Genomic DNA, 14,229 nt, shown 5'->3' with positions numbered 1-14,229 from the left:
TAATTACCCCTCTCCCACTCTCCCACTCTCCCACTCTCTCGGTACTCGGTTAGGCATTCGTTACGGTTTTACGCTTATCAAGCAGAACTGTCAACGTTCAGCCAGCGATGAGGCCTCATTAGCCCACAGAAAACCAAACCTGGCCACACGGGAACTATGCAAAAACTCGCTCATCTTTTTGGCTGCTGTTTGGGTTGGTTGGGGCAAAGACAAACAGAAGCTGGATGGAGGCTTGTCAAACTGCAAAATCAAGGGAAACACACGCTACTTAGAGGATGGGGCAGGAAGCAGAACAGGAAGCTCTCTGACCAAGCTGTCCATTGAGTTGGCGTTTTTTGTTTGTGCCTGACAGAGGGAGTGCTGCGGTGGTGTGCCACTCAGCAAATAGAGAGCGAAATCAGTTGAAAAAGAGGGTGCTGCAGGGAGGGAACTGCAGAGTGGAGATTATGGGAGGCAGAAGTGGAGAGAACCTTTGGATAAATACAAATTATCTGACCAAAAGGGTAACAGAGATTCTCAGAAATTCTCCCTTTAAGCTGCTCCTCTATAAAGTATATAAAATCCATCGCCACCAAGTACTTTTGTAGCCCATAACTTATTTTTAGAGATTCAATTTCCCCCACATGAAAGCCTCCTGAACCACTGCTCGTACCAGTTGCCTCAACCTCCGTTTGTGGAGAGCAAAGCCGGACATCGAAATCTCACTGTCATGCCGCAAAAGAGCTACAAAAAAAGGAGCAGCAGCCGAAACACGAGGCAAGCCACGAGCAAAAACAAATACTAAAAAATAAGCGAAGCTCCACGTTGTGGCTCCTGCCACATAGCCATATGTGCAGCTGTGTGTGTGTGTGTGTGTGTTGTATTTGTGTGTGGCTGTCAATGGCGGATGCTGGGGAGTGCTGACTGCCGGCTGCCGAATGCCGACTGCCGCCACGCTGATGATGACGAGAACGAGAACGAGAACAAGAACGAGGACGAAAGCGATCCTCATTTGTATTCCAGACGCGTGTTGCAATGCGAGCGTTGCATGGAATGCTAACGAAGCGCTGCCACTGCCACCGCCCCCTCATGGCTGCTGAAAGTGGGTGTTGTGTGCTCCTTGTTGTGTGCTCCTTGTTGTGTGTGTGTGTGTGTAGGTCGGATATAAAGGACGATGCTCGGAACAAGTTGTGTGTGTTTTTGTATACAAAAATTAAAGTCTTTGCTGAAAAACAAACAACTTTAACGGCAAGTCAGATGGAGCTAGAGAGGGCCAAGAGCTCTAGAGATTGAGCGGAGCGTGCCCCAAAGGACCTCTGGCTAATTGAAAACAGTTATGTGCGTCAGACTTTTTTAGAGAGAAAAAAGCCAAAAGAGTCGCCTGCTCCACTGCCTGCCGCTGCCTGCTTTTGACAGCCAAAAGTTCTGTCCCCCGTATTTTCTTTTGTCTTTGCTTTTTTTTGTTTCTGCTACTTTATGGCCAAGACGGCCATTTTGTTCAGCTTCTTTTGGGCTGCTTCAGCTACTTGTTTGACTATTTTCTGCTGCTGCTTCCGTTCCGAGCCTTCAGTTAAAGCTTCATTCCGATGCGGCGTCTGCGCAGTTCATTTGTGGGGTACATTTTTATGAGCCTTATCTGGCGAATAGATCTCCCGAAGAAACCCCCGACCAAAACAAAAATCAGCTGATTCTTACACACAGACACAGACACAGACAGAGCACACACACACACACACACACACACAGGCAGAAGAGGTCGTAACTCACATTCAAATGCAAAACTCGTGCGAAACTCTCGCCTCGTTGCTGCTGCGACGACGGGGGCACTGTCCTTGGCTGCACATCCTTGCGGGGCACATGACGTCACATGACCGGCGTCGATTTGTAATTCAAAATTTGTTTTCGAATAGATTTTCCACTTCGACATACGCAGAGAGCACAGCAGAGAGAGAGAGCGGAGTGTGTGTGGGTGTTGGCGGGTGGGGTGTGCAGCGCTGTCAGAATTTCAAATTTGTTTATTTCGCCATCTCCCTCTCGCTTTCTGGATATGTTTATCTCTTGCGGGTTTCGATTTCCATTTTTATGCAGCAGCAGCAGCCGTAAAAAGTTCAACCAGTAAACAAAAAGAAACATTCCACTGAGACAATCTCCTGCCAGCACATATGAATGGGAATATTTTGCCACAGTGTACATGTGTGTGTGTGTGTTGCAACAACCTCTGTTGTGTGTGTGTGAGGAAGGGCAAGGTTACGCGACACGCGACGACGATGATGACGATGCTCCAACAGTAGCAGCGGCAGCAGCAGCAGCAGCAGCAGCGGCGGGACTCATAAACTAATTTATGATTATTACACAAGAGCTGATTTTTTATGCCCCTCACACACACCCAGCGAAGGGTAAGAGGAAAAGCGAAGAAGAGTTGCCAGCACTTTCCATTTCACAACATCTTTTGGTGTGTTGGCAGAACCTTCATCCTTGAGGTAGATCACGGCAAAAGTTTTTATTACAGCAAATTTTGTGTCTGCTGCTTAAACATTTTCTTTCTTCCTTTTTTTCTCAACTCATTTGTTACAGACAGACAGACAGACAGACGTTCCGCTCGCAGATTTCTTTTTGGGGCTTTCTTTATTGTGCAATTTTATGAGCGGAATGCCATAATTTGTTGTTAATACGGCGAGACGTAGAGTGGGGAGTATCGGAACATTGACGGAGAACGTAGGAGGCTCGTCTCCCACTCGGGCTGAGGCGAGGACTGTGAGTGTGACTGTGGCTCGGGCTGTGGCTCATCAGTGATGCAGACGAGCATGTGACCCAGTGATACTGAAAGTTTTTATGCATTTTACTGAATGAGCATGGAGACGATGGGTTGGCAGGAGGTGCTCGAACTGTAGCTGAGCTGAGCGGAGCGGAGAGATGAGATGAGATGAGAGGATGTGCAGCCTTGCTCTTGACCTTAGACATTTTGCATGAAAAGCGGATAGAGTAGAAAGAGGCTCGTCAAGCAATTGATGGTTGAGTAAGGGGTTACCAAGGAGCTGGATTTTATGAGAAGCTCATTTGGCTGTAGAAGGATTTTGTGTGGGTTTGCGGTAACAAGATGCTTAGGGTTTTGTTACCCATAAGAAGCGGTTACCCATGCGGGAAATCCATGAAGAGTGTTCATGGATAGGCAAAATACTCTCCTTTAGCTACACCCTCTTGCCTCACATGCAATCAGCGAAACTTAACAAATTTTCTGACAAACCGGCGCATAACTTTGGCAGAACTACTGCCGACAGTACGAGGCTGCACACAAGAACCTCATCGATCATAATTTTGCAGTGACTGTGATTTGTACCACGAGTCCTTGAGAGCAGCAAGATAGAGTGAGAGAAAAGAAAGCGTGAAAAAGGCGACAGCCGCCTTGGCAGCAGCAGCAGCAGCAGCAGCAAAGCGGAAAATGTTAAAATAACGCGCTAACTTGGTTACCAAGTTTGCGCATTTTTCACTCGCTTCAGTACCAACGATGCCTCCCCCCACACTACCCTTGCCCTCGATGCCGCGCTTCAGCTACAGCTTCCAGCGATTCGACTCGCATCTCACAGACAGAGAAAAAGTGAGCGAGCAAAACAGGAGGAGGCAGGACGACTGGCAGTATTTCCTTGGCTCGCCTTCTTTTTGTGCAATGTGGGCAAAAGTTTGCCCGCTGCCAGAGCGTTTATGCAAATTAGGTGCAAACGCATGCACACAACCAGAGATAGAACGAGACTGAAAGAGAGGCAGCAGAAAGAGAGAGAGAGAGAGAGAGAGAGAGAGCGCGAGACGCCTGTGGGCAGTCATAGACAGATAGATAAACAGGCAAACATTATCCTGGGTCTTACTTTCACTGCAGACAAGGTCTACTCGCAGAAAAACTCTCATGCCATGTGATTTGTACCATTTAGAGTGGATAGATCGGGTTTGGATGGTAGAGCAAAGATTTCTTATAGATGGGAAGGTCTAATGATTTGCAGTAAAGAAAATATGAGCTAAAGATAGGTTAAGGGGTAAGCATAGGGGTAAGAGTTGCCTATTAATATGGAATTTATTGTGGATATAATGTGCTCATTCCTCATTGATAGAAACCAAGGCACAATTCTCTTTTCTCCGCGAACTAATTAATGTAAAAAGAGTAAACCAAAGGCTCCTCGATTTCCCATAAATTATCTATAAATTAATTCTCCCACCATATTATTAATGTGTATCAAGAACCATCTATTGCCTCACTCCTATTATTTGCAGCTTTTTCAATCTGAGTTGCCCACAAGTCAACAGAATGTCCTTTTACTCCTATTATCCGCACTGCATTTCTCGCTGTCTCTCTACGCCATATCAATTCATCATAAAATGAGATTTATGACAAAAACAAAGGCCTTATCGCAGACAGTATTTATGTAGACACGTTGCAACGCCCCTCACATAGCTATGGGTCCCCGCCCCCGCTCTCAGGGAGACAGCCTGACAGACAGGCACGCCATTCACCATTCACCATTCACCCGAAATGACAAACCACACACGAGTGGAGCTGTGTGTGACGACAGTCGTTCGATGGCCTTAAAGCAGCCCATAAATCGATAAAGAGTTTCAAATTTAAATTTAGCCAGCCAGCCAGCCATCAAGCATACGACTCGTTGTCTCGGCAGTCACCCACAAGCTTTAATTAACTAATAGAAGAAGAGGCAAATTATCAAAAGGAAAGTAAATTGGCAGGAGGAAGCAGCAGGCGGAGAGAGAGAGAGCTATATGTAAAGCCCTCTCTCTCTCTCCCTCTCCCTCTGACTCTCACTCTGTGCACCTCAATGCCAACTAGCAATTATTTATTATTTTGGCGTTGCTTTTGTTTCCAACATAGAACGTACACGTAGAACGTGCCCCAACGTAGCGTTGGTGGGTGAAAGGAAAAACTGCGGCCAGGAGGAAGAGCAATACGCATGCGTCCGATTTCCTGTTGCTGTGGCAACCCCCACATGGACACACACACACACACACACACACACATAGAGATACTCCAACGCAATATTTGAATATTCACGCATACAATAAACTAAATAGAAAGTGGACTGGGGCTGGTGGGGGGCATGGGGGCCAAGTCACCATGCAAATACGCGCCAGGGAGCGAGCTCCCTTTTTGCGCCCGAACTTCAGTGTATTTGTTTGTTATTTGTCGCTGCCACAGTGTGCGTGTAAATACACATACATATTAATGTGTGTATGTGGATGTCCTTTCAACCCCCAAGGAGGCAACGCACGTACGTCTGGGACCCCCCCACAGAGCAGCGAGTTACCTTCAGAGTCTGCTTGTTTGATGGTTGGGCTTTGTGGATGTTGCCATTTTGTGTGTGTGTGTGTGTGTGTGTGTGTGTGTGTGTGTGTGTGTGGGTGTTTTGGGCTCCTTTTTGGACATTGTCGCCAAATAGAAAAAGCCTATGCGTGTGAAGGATATACAAATACAATCGCCGTGTGCATAGATGTGTATTTTTGCAGCATAGACATCTTTATTTCCATCCATTTGGCCATTTTCCATATGCAATTTCTATTAATAGTCTGTGCATTGATTAGAGTATTTTTATTTCCATTCCGATGTTCCGGTTCTGCGACTCCCATCTATCCGGCAATGGTAAATCACATTTTATTTTTACTTTTTTCGCATTTGGAAACGCATTTTTATTGATTTTGTGGAGCTAAACAACAAAAAAATGAATCGCAAAACATGCAAATCAGTCGATAGATAGGCCACCAGGGAGATGAGTATGGGCAGAGCACGACCACACGACATGGCAAAAGGGTTAGGATTGACGGCATTTTCAGACAGCAGCAGCAGACAGGCAGACAGGCAGACGGACAGACGGACAGATAGACACATGCAAACACAGGGCGAACGGACAGACAGACAGATAGGCTGAAATGTGTGCAGATTTCTATCTGCATATGTATATTCATATGCCACACGAGGCAGGCAGAGAGAGAGAGAGAGAGACAGAGAGAGCCAGCACAGTGGCAGCCAACCAACGGGGGAGTCGTTAGCACAAGTGTTTGGCGATAGGCGAATGAAATATGAGTGGCTGGCAGGCAGCTCTTAAAGTAACTCAAATCGGGCAATGATAGAAGGGCAGCACACCTTGAATGTAGTGTAAAAATATTTTGGTTTTATTGGGTTTACAATTTTAAGTGCATGCTCTTTGGGGAGTATAAATTGAGGAAATGATAATTCAGTGATATTTTAGATTCATTCAAATAGATAATGATGGAAGGATTAGATAGGATTGGGAGGCAGGAAGGCAAATTTAATCGCTCCCTAAATATCCACCTACATTTTAACACTAACCTTCAGGAATTATCTTCCTATTTCCATTTGTTCTAATATTTGTTTCATCCCCCTGCCAATTAGTTAGAGGCTACCACGTCCATGTCTGCCACTCCAAACGCATATTTCAAGTGCCGGGCATACATAACCACACTCAAACACACAAACACACGCACGCAATCCATAAAGCTGCCCCCGCTTACGCTCTACCTTGTATTTCGTTATCAATAAAGCGAAATTTAGTTTTGATTTCGTGTCGTGTTTGTTGTTGTTATTGAAATTCATTGAACCAATTTTAATATTTTATTTGTTGCAGCACGCACACAGGACGCAGGACGCAGGACATGACATGGAATGCGGAAGGTGGAAAGTGGAAGGACACCCAACTAACGGCATGTGCAACCCTTTCCACACATGTGTGTGGCTTGTGTGTTCTGCTCTGTGTAAGCATTTGCATGCGTATGTTCATTTATACTTGAGTGCGGAATAGTTTGTGTGTGTGTGACTATTTCCGGTGGACGCCATTGTCGTTTCTGTTGCTGTTGTTGCTGTTGTTGCTGTCATAATAGCGGGCCTCTCCGTTTCGGTGTTTCGCTCTCTCTCTCTCTCGTTTCGCTTCTCTTTTTTTTTGCCTTTTGTTTTTGCCCAAGTTTTTTGTGTTGTTTTTGCGCATCGTAACGAAATTTGAATATATATTTTTTTTTGGTTTCCTACGTTTTTTTTTTGGTTCTGTTTTGTTCCCTGCAAATGGATTTTTTTCCACAGATTTTCGATGCCTTTTTTTGCTCTTCCTCTCTGTGCCTCTTTCTCGCCGAGTTCCTTATCTGTGTGAATGTTTGTGTGTGTGTGTGTGTGTGTATCGCTTTGTTCGCTTCGCTTATGATACCGTTATGATGTATTTTATTGCCCCCCCCCCCCCCACTCAGTGCGAGAACCGCCGTACGCCCCTTCAAGCCATGGGAAAAGCAACGGAAACCGGCGACATTGTAAATTTTCTGTTGCCTTTTCTCCTCTTTTTTTCGTGACCATACTCTTTTTTTCTATACTCTTGAAGAGTCTACTCGTACTATGTGGTTTTTGGATATTTTTGAATGCAGAAAGAATTAAGTTTTTTCCATGTAACATTTTTTGGAACACGACAGAACCATGTCATGTATAAAATCCATGGAAAAACTAGCACCAGAAGGGGCTATTTTGCTTTAAAACAAACTTTATCTGTTTCAGATAAAAATTCATATCTAAGAGTCGTTTCATTAAACTCTTTTTATTTCTGAAATATAATTACAAACATTTATATTAAAATTTGTTTTCTTTTAGCAGTATATTGGCAGCAACCATAACAAATTTCGAACTAAAAGTGTATCTGCGGCTGCGACGCGCAAATTTATATATATATATTTTTTTTTTTCCTGCTACCTCTTCTTATTGTTATTGTTGCTTTTGGTGTCCCATGGCCATTATAGAAATTCTGTTATTCCTATTCGCTTTTTCGGTGTTTTTTTTCCTGCCTGCGTCTGAGGTAGAGCCTTTTTTTCGTCGTTGTTGCTGTAATTGTTGTTGTCTTTGTGATTTGATTTAATGTTGATAACAATAACAGCAACAACAAACACAAATATATGTATAAATAACCCAAAACTTTAACCAGAACCTCAGCAAAAAAGAAGCAAAAGAAAAAGAGTCAAAGGGGGGCAAGCCGGAAAAGAAAGCAGGCAAACTTTCTTTCCAGCTCATTGACGGAGTGCGCGGGAAAGGGTTGACTTTTATAGTTGTTGTGTCCTGATTCATTTTGATGGCCCTAATAACCGAAGCTTAATGAGCATAACAAGTGGCTGGGCTAGGATTAGGGAGCGCAAGAACCGCACGACCATAGAACACATTCCCATTGACATTTACTCTTTCTTTTTGAATTGTATGCGAGTCTGTGTTGTGTGTGTGTTTGTGTAGGCAGTGCGTGTTGGCCAACTCAAGTTGTACATTTTTATTATTTATTGTTTGACATTCAACTCCCCCCGCTGCTAGGCGGCTTTAGGTTAACCCTTCTCCCCTCCCCCTCCCCTGCTCTGGTTTCTATCGTAAACACGCAAATAGTTGGTTGGTTTTACACAAAGTAAAACAAAACTCTGCTTCTAAGGTTAATGAAGACCCCACTTTAACCCGAGTAAACGAATGTTGATTTGTGTACACTGCAAAAATGCCAAAAAAAAGTAAGAGTTTCCCCTGAAAAGCAGCAACAAGAATTCCTTGCCTTAAAGCTGTAAATTCCATATTCTTTGCACAAAAAGAAATCCCCGAAATAAGCTAATTTAACCAATTGAGCCCCACAAGGGTTAAAGGCGAAGGCGCCTTAAAGCATCCGCTTCCTGCTTGTGGGGGGGTTGGTTGGTGCTTGGAGCTTTACTGCTGCTGCACTTCACCGAAAATACTCATTTGTTTCCCAGTGTGTGTGTTTGTGTCTCTTTGTTTGTGTGTGCAACAAAGCAGTAGACAATGCGTAAGGAGGATGCCCGCAAAGGATATGCGAGACTTGCACAGACAGCCAAGAGACAGACACCCACACGCACACACATTTAAATTATGCAAATTTTATTACGCAAACTGCTGCGTCCGTGGCCCAAGCACCCAGTGCCACCACCCCCCATCATCCGAGCCAGCAAGAAGAGCCTGTCTTACAGTCCAGCTCCGACAGCGAACAAAAAGGGACCTTACCACCTAGAGTCAGAAATGCAATAAGCAATTGCAGGACACAGAACAGAATCAGGACGAGGACCAAGAGGAGAGCAGAGCCGCCGCCTGTTCCCGCTTCTTTTTTTTCCTCCGAGCCTTAAATGAAGAGCAAAGCTTTCATTACGGGCAACAATGTTAAAATTATTGAGCACAAACCCCAAGCAGAAGAAGAACTAGACCAAAGCAACAGAACGTCGAGAGCCAGGGGCCAAATAAATGCACTTATTGGTCAAAAAGGAACGCAGTCAGCGTGAAAATCGTCAAGGCGGCCCAACGTTCCGTTTAGTTGTTGCTTTTGTTGCCATTGTTATTGTTGTGCTGGTGCCTCTCGAGAGTGAAAAATTACCAAACGGAAATGCGCCTACAAGGCCGAAGCGGCAGCGGGAGCGGGAGCGGGAGCGGGAGCGGCAGCGGTATTATTTCGGAGGTACTGAGCTCCGGAGTCCGACAGCGGGAAAAGCGTCGTCCTGCGGAGCTTCCGACACTGCTAACCCAAATCGCTTAGGAAGCGCGCCAAACAGTTTACGGTACACGAATGCCAGAGGAGTATATGCCGGAGCGGAGAGAGAGCGAGCGCGAGCGCGAGCGACCGACCGCGACAAAAGCCGGCAACGGCAACCGGCCAACTGGCGCCATCTAACGGACGTCGGCTAATGATAGCAGCCATTTTGTTTGTTGTCATCCCACTCTCGCTTGTGCCACTGGCATAGCGCCAGCTCTTTCCTTCCAGTCACCTGCTCAGCGCGTCTGCGCTCTCCACTGGCAACGCCCACTCTCTGAGAGTCGAGGCATGCGGCGGCGCTCAGCGACCGGCAACGCCCACAGGACGGACAAGTGCACGAAAGAGACGGCCATAGCGTGAGCGAATGTTTCCAGTGACTGGAAGATTCGCAGAGCAGCTCGCTCGCTCTCTCCAGCGCTCTCTCTCTCTCTCTCTCTCGCGTTTGAATTTTCAACATTCTTAAAGCTTTTTGCGTGTTTGCTGTTGTGTTGTGTTGGGGTTTTCCATTTGAAATAAGCGCCAAAAACCGAAATATTTGAAAGGAGTGCTTGTGGTAAAAAGTAAGTTTTAATGAAAAATGGTTAAAATATGTTGTTAAAATTAGTTTAAATAGGGAAAAGGTTCTGTAAGGCAAAGACATAATATTTCTTCTACCATTCTTCTTTCAATTGTTGCATTTTTCACTGCTTTTTAAGCCCAAATTGGGTTAATCTTAAGCCACGCATTCTTTATCTAATTAGCATGTGTCTGGCTTAATGGCCACCTTACTTGCCATTGAAAAATTATCTAAGCAAAGCCCCCGATCCACAAGATCTTACCAGCCCGAACAGCTGTTTTCAGCTGCTCTCTTCTCACTCTCTCGCTGCTGTTGATCGTACTCTCTGCTCCCTCTCTCTTGCTTTGGTTTTGTTCAACGTCTTATGCAAATTATTTCACTCTCTGGCGCTGGCCTGGCGCACTGCTTATTATTCATTATTTGTTTGTTTTAATTTAATACATTTTTGCGCGCCGTGTACACACAGGAAGAAAGAGTGTAAGAGAGTCAGAAATGCAGACCAATTAACATAAAAATGCATTGAGCAACTTTTACTTTCAAGGTGATCTTGTGTCTGTGGCACAGTACAATCCGCTGCGTCATGGCCAGCCGGGGGGGGGGGGGGGGGGGGGCAATGAATGTTCTTTTTAATTATGAACAGAAACAGGAGCGAAACACACACAAGAGCCACAAAGAGCAGGGACACAGGAGCAGCACAAAGAGCTCAAAGGAGAGCGCTAAAGGCGCTCCCCACCCCTGGCAGGTGCACACTTCTGCGGCCGTGTCCTTTTGCCAGTGGCATATCAATAAACTACTTAGTGAGTAAGAGAGAAAGAGCAGGGAGATCCTTATCGCCGCTGTCCTACGCAGGCAGGAGGGGATCCGTTACATTTTCAATTCCACCGACAACGTTACACGCTAATGAAACGTCGCTGCCCCTGCCGCTGCGGTGAACTTGACCGTGGCTATCAGCGTTAAGAGATCTCTTCTCTGTCTGTCTGTCCCTCTCCGCTGCACACTTTGGCTCTAAGCGTGGACTCGTCCATTAATAATACTACTTGGTCTGGCCTGGCTTGGCCTGCTGATCCCAGGGCCTGCCCTCGGCCCTGGCCCTTCCGCTGTCCCTCCCCTGGTGGAACGCTCCAGTAAACTTGGACACTGCTGTTGCACATTGCATTTTGGGGTTCACGCTCCGCTCCGATCAGCGATCCGGTTATGATACGCTCCTCTGCATATCCATCTTCGAGTGGGAGATCCATCCAGTGGCACTGCCAGTGCTCAGCGCAGCGTGCCATGGATTCCATTTGAAATGGCCGGGAATGGATCGGAGTCGGAGTTGGAGTCGGAGTCGGAGTCGGTGCGCTAATGGATAGAGCTGTAGGCGAGCTGGGAGAATGCGAGAGAAGGCGGCAAGATAAGGAAAGTAATCCAATTAAAATGTTGGGGATTTGTGCCAAAAAGCCGCGATACACACACATGCAAGGTACTTAACCCCAAAGCCTCCACACTCCAATTAGACAGCAGGAGAAGAATAATTTCTTGGGGAGATTTAGGAGTTTCACTTGCTTCACTCGCTTCCCAGGCAAGAAACAGGTCTTCATTTTCTAAGAATTATTCACCCAATTCCATCACTCATCTCATTTCCCATCCAACAATCTGTCAGGGGCAATGCAGTGAGTGCAAGACGTGACAGCAGCTGCCAAAAACAGAGACCTGAAAGCCAAGACTCCAAAACGCACCCACAATCGGCGCAGCAGAGAAACCCACAAGGTGCCCCACCAGAGGCCCCACCACCAGTTCCCATTATAATAGCTACCCGACATGTGTGAATCTGCCGGCGCTATCAGACATTTGAGATCTCTTCGCCTCGAACAACAATCCCAATTCAAAGCTCTCTCGCTCGCATTTTCCCACAGTCGATCAGCCCGGAATGAGATATGATGAGATATTTGACAGTTACGTGATTTCTCTGGGACTCTTTTCAGGCTGCTGTTCGTTCGTCAGGCTTTTTGGCATGTTTGTTCTTCTTTGGATTTCACCTTGGTCTCCTTGGTTTTTTGTGCAACATCATACGAGCCGCCAGAGGGCGCCATGCAGGCACTTAGTGGGTGCACAAACCCCCAATTGAACGGAGCTCTAAGGACATGCGTGAAGGGGCTCTATAAAAAAGCAGCACTTGTGGAGTTTCATGGAGTTGCTGGCAAACATGCGAGTATTAGTATGCGTCGAAGGCTGTCCGGGGGCGGACGCTGCAGATGCAAAGAAAACGAGGGTGGAAGAGGGGCTGCTATGGGTTTTGATTTGTAGTATTTTTGATGCCTTAAAAATAATGAAATTATGTTCTAGGACATTTTTGAGCTACTGTAGTTCATCGGCAAACATTTTAATATTTTTAATATATTTTATGGAAGCTTTTACGCTGTTAAAAGGTTGCTGGATGGTGGCTTGGGTTTTGATTTGTGAAACTGAATCTTAAGTTGAGCATTTGGAATTTATTTTTTTCATCTTTTTGAGCTACTGCAGTTTTTTATACTTCTAAAATATTCCCATTTTTTATGGCACTATTTGGGGGGGGCTATGTAAAATATATGCCATAAAGTTTCTACTCATCTTTCATTGAGCTGTAAAAACCCCGCCGCATATGAATGCATTAATCTCATTACACGCTTCTGCAATTAGTTAACAGTTTTGAATGGGGAGCTGTAATTAAATTAAGCATATCATTTGATAAGCCCTCGGGTGACTTTGCATTGATTACAGGCTCTCTCTCTCTCTCTCTCTCTTCTCGCTGGATTAAAATAAGTTAATTAAAATAATAAATAATCTGTGCGCTCTGCCTGCAAGCCAAACGAACTCAAGCAACGGGAAATTGTTGCCTTACAATAACAACAACAACAATGTGAATAAAAAATGTGTAAAAAATATACACAGGCAGAGAAAAATAAAAACACAACACAGAGCTGCACAAACAATTTTCAGTTGAGCGACCATGTAGAAATTTGCAATGGTTGCCAGACAACTGCGACTGAGACGGTGACTGCGACGGCGACGGCGACAGCGACTGCGGATGTTGTGCTGTTGTTGTTGTTGCAGTATCAGGCACACAATGAACAACAGCAGCAAACAACAAATGTTGGCAACATAATGAACTTACACGCAATGGGAAGCACAACAGATGCAGCCACCGCTCGTCGCCCAGGTGCTGCCCCAACGAACACAACAACACAAAATATTACCCATGTGTGTGTACAACCCAACAATCAGCCAAAAACCCATCATCCAAACAACCAATTGGACCGCCCATGCACATGGGGAAAAACTACTGGCTATAATGGATTAATTATGACAATTTGGTTGATGGAAATCTCCCAGAGAAACATAACTTTGAATGCAGACAGAGTTGGAGATAAAAGGAGATCTGGAGATCCAAATGTAGCAGGAATCATTCCCAACTTTTACCACATTTTCCTACATTTAACTACATATTTTATGGTATTTTGGTCTAAAATTTCTTCAAGTGCAGACAAATCTGAGTGCAGCTTTCATCATGCATTGTCGCACATTGTGACAACGATGGCCGGAAGTATTATAGCCCCCAAAATGGCGGATTCATTCTTTTACGAGTACTCACGCTCACACACTCGATTCGTATTCGTATCTCTCTCCCCCTTACCGCACGACGCACAACGCTGTGAATGATTTGGTTGTTGCATGTCACTCAAATCAGAGATTTGGTTTGCCGCTTGCTTTAATTATCGTTATTATCTTTTGTTGCCTCTTCAGAATTGGCCAATGCAGCGGGAAAATCGCACCAAAGCACGCGATGTCAAATGCAGTCCGTGCAATCCGTGCAGTCCGCCCCACCTCTTTTTTCTCCTACAAGGGAAATTGCATTCTTTTGTGCACACAAACACAAACATACTCACATAGCCAAAACACACTCCAGCACACACTTCATGCATATTTATTAGCTCAACGCGCTTTTGTTGTATTTGCTGTAGTGCACAATAACCAACATTATATATATGTATAATGCACTCAATTTCCTGCCCCTCCCCATCATCGTCATCATCTAAACTACTTCGCTGGGTTGGGTAGCTGCTGCGTGCAAGCCACTAAAATTAAATTATTTTTAGTTCATAATTTTAAATTATAAAATTCATACTT

General features: G+C 45.2%; 1 long non-coding RNA gene across 1 annotated transcript in view; it reads left to right on the top strand.

Moving 5' to 3' along the window:
* The window catches only part of LOC117589143, a 50,865-nt gene that overhangs the window by 15,091 nt on the left and 21,545 nt on the right, over positions 1-14,229 (top strand). Inside the window, exon 2 of the long non-coding RNA XR_004574192.1 lies at positions 6,618-6,744. This is a non-coding gene — a long non-coding RNA (uncharacterized LOC117589143). The remainder of the gene's footprint in view (positions 1-6,617; positions 6,745-14,229) is intronic.

The sequence above is a fragment of the Drosophila guanche genome, unplaced genomic scaffold, assembly GCF_900245975.1.
Source record: "Drosophila guanche unplaced genomic scaffold, DGUA_6, whole genome shotgun sequence".
Lineage (NCBI taxonomy): Eukaryota > Metazoa > Arthropoda > Insecta > Diptera > Drosophilidae > Drosophila > Drosophila guanche.
Note: the sequence above shows the minus strand (reverse complement) of the source record. Positions and strands in the feature narration are given on the sequence as shown.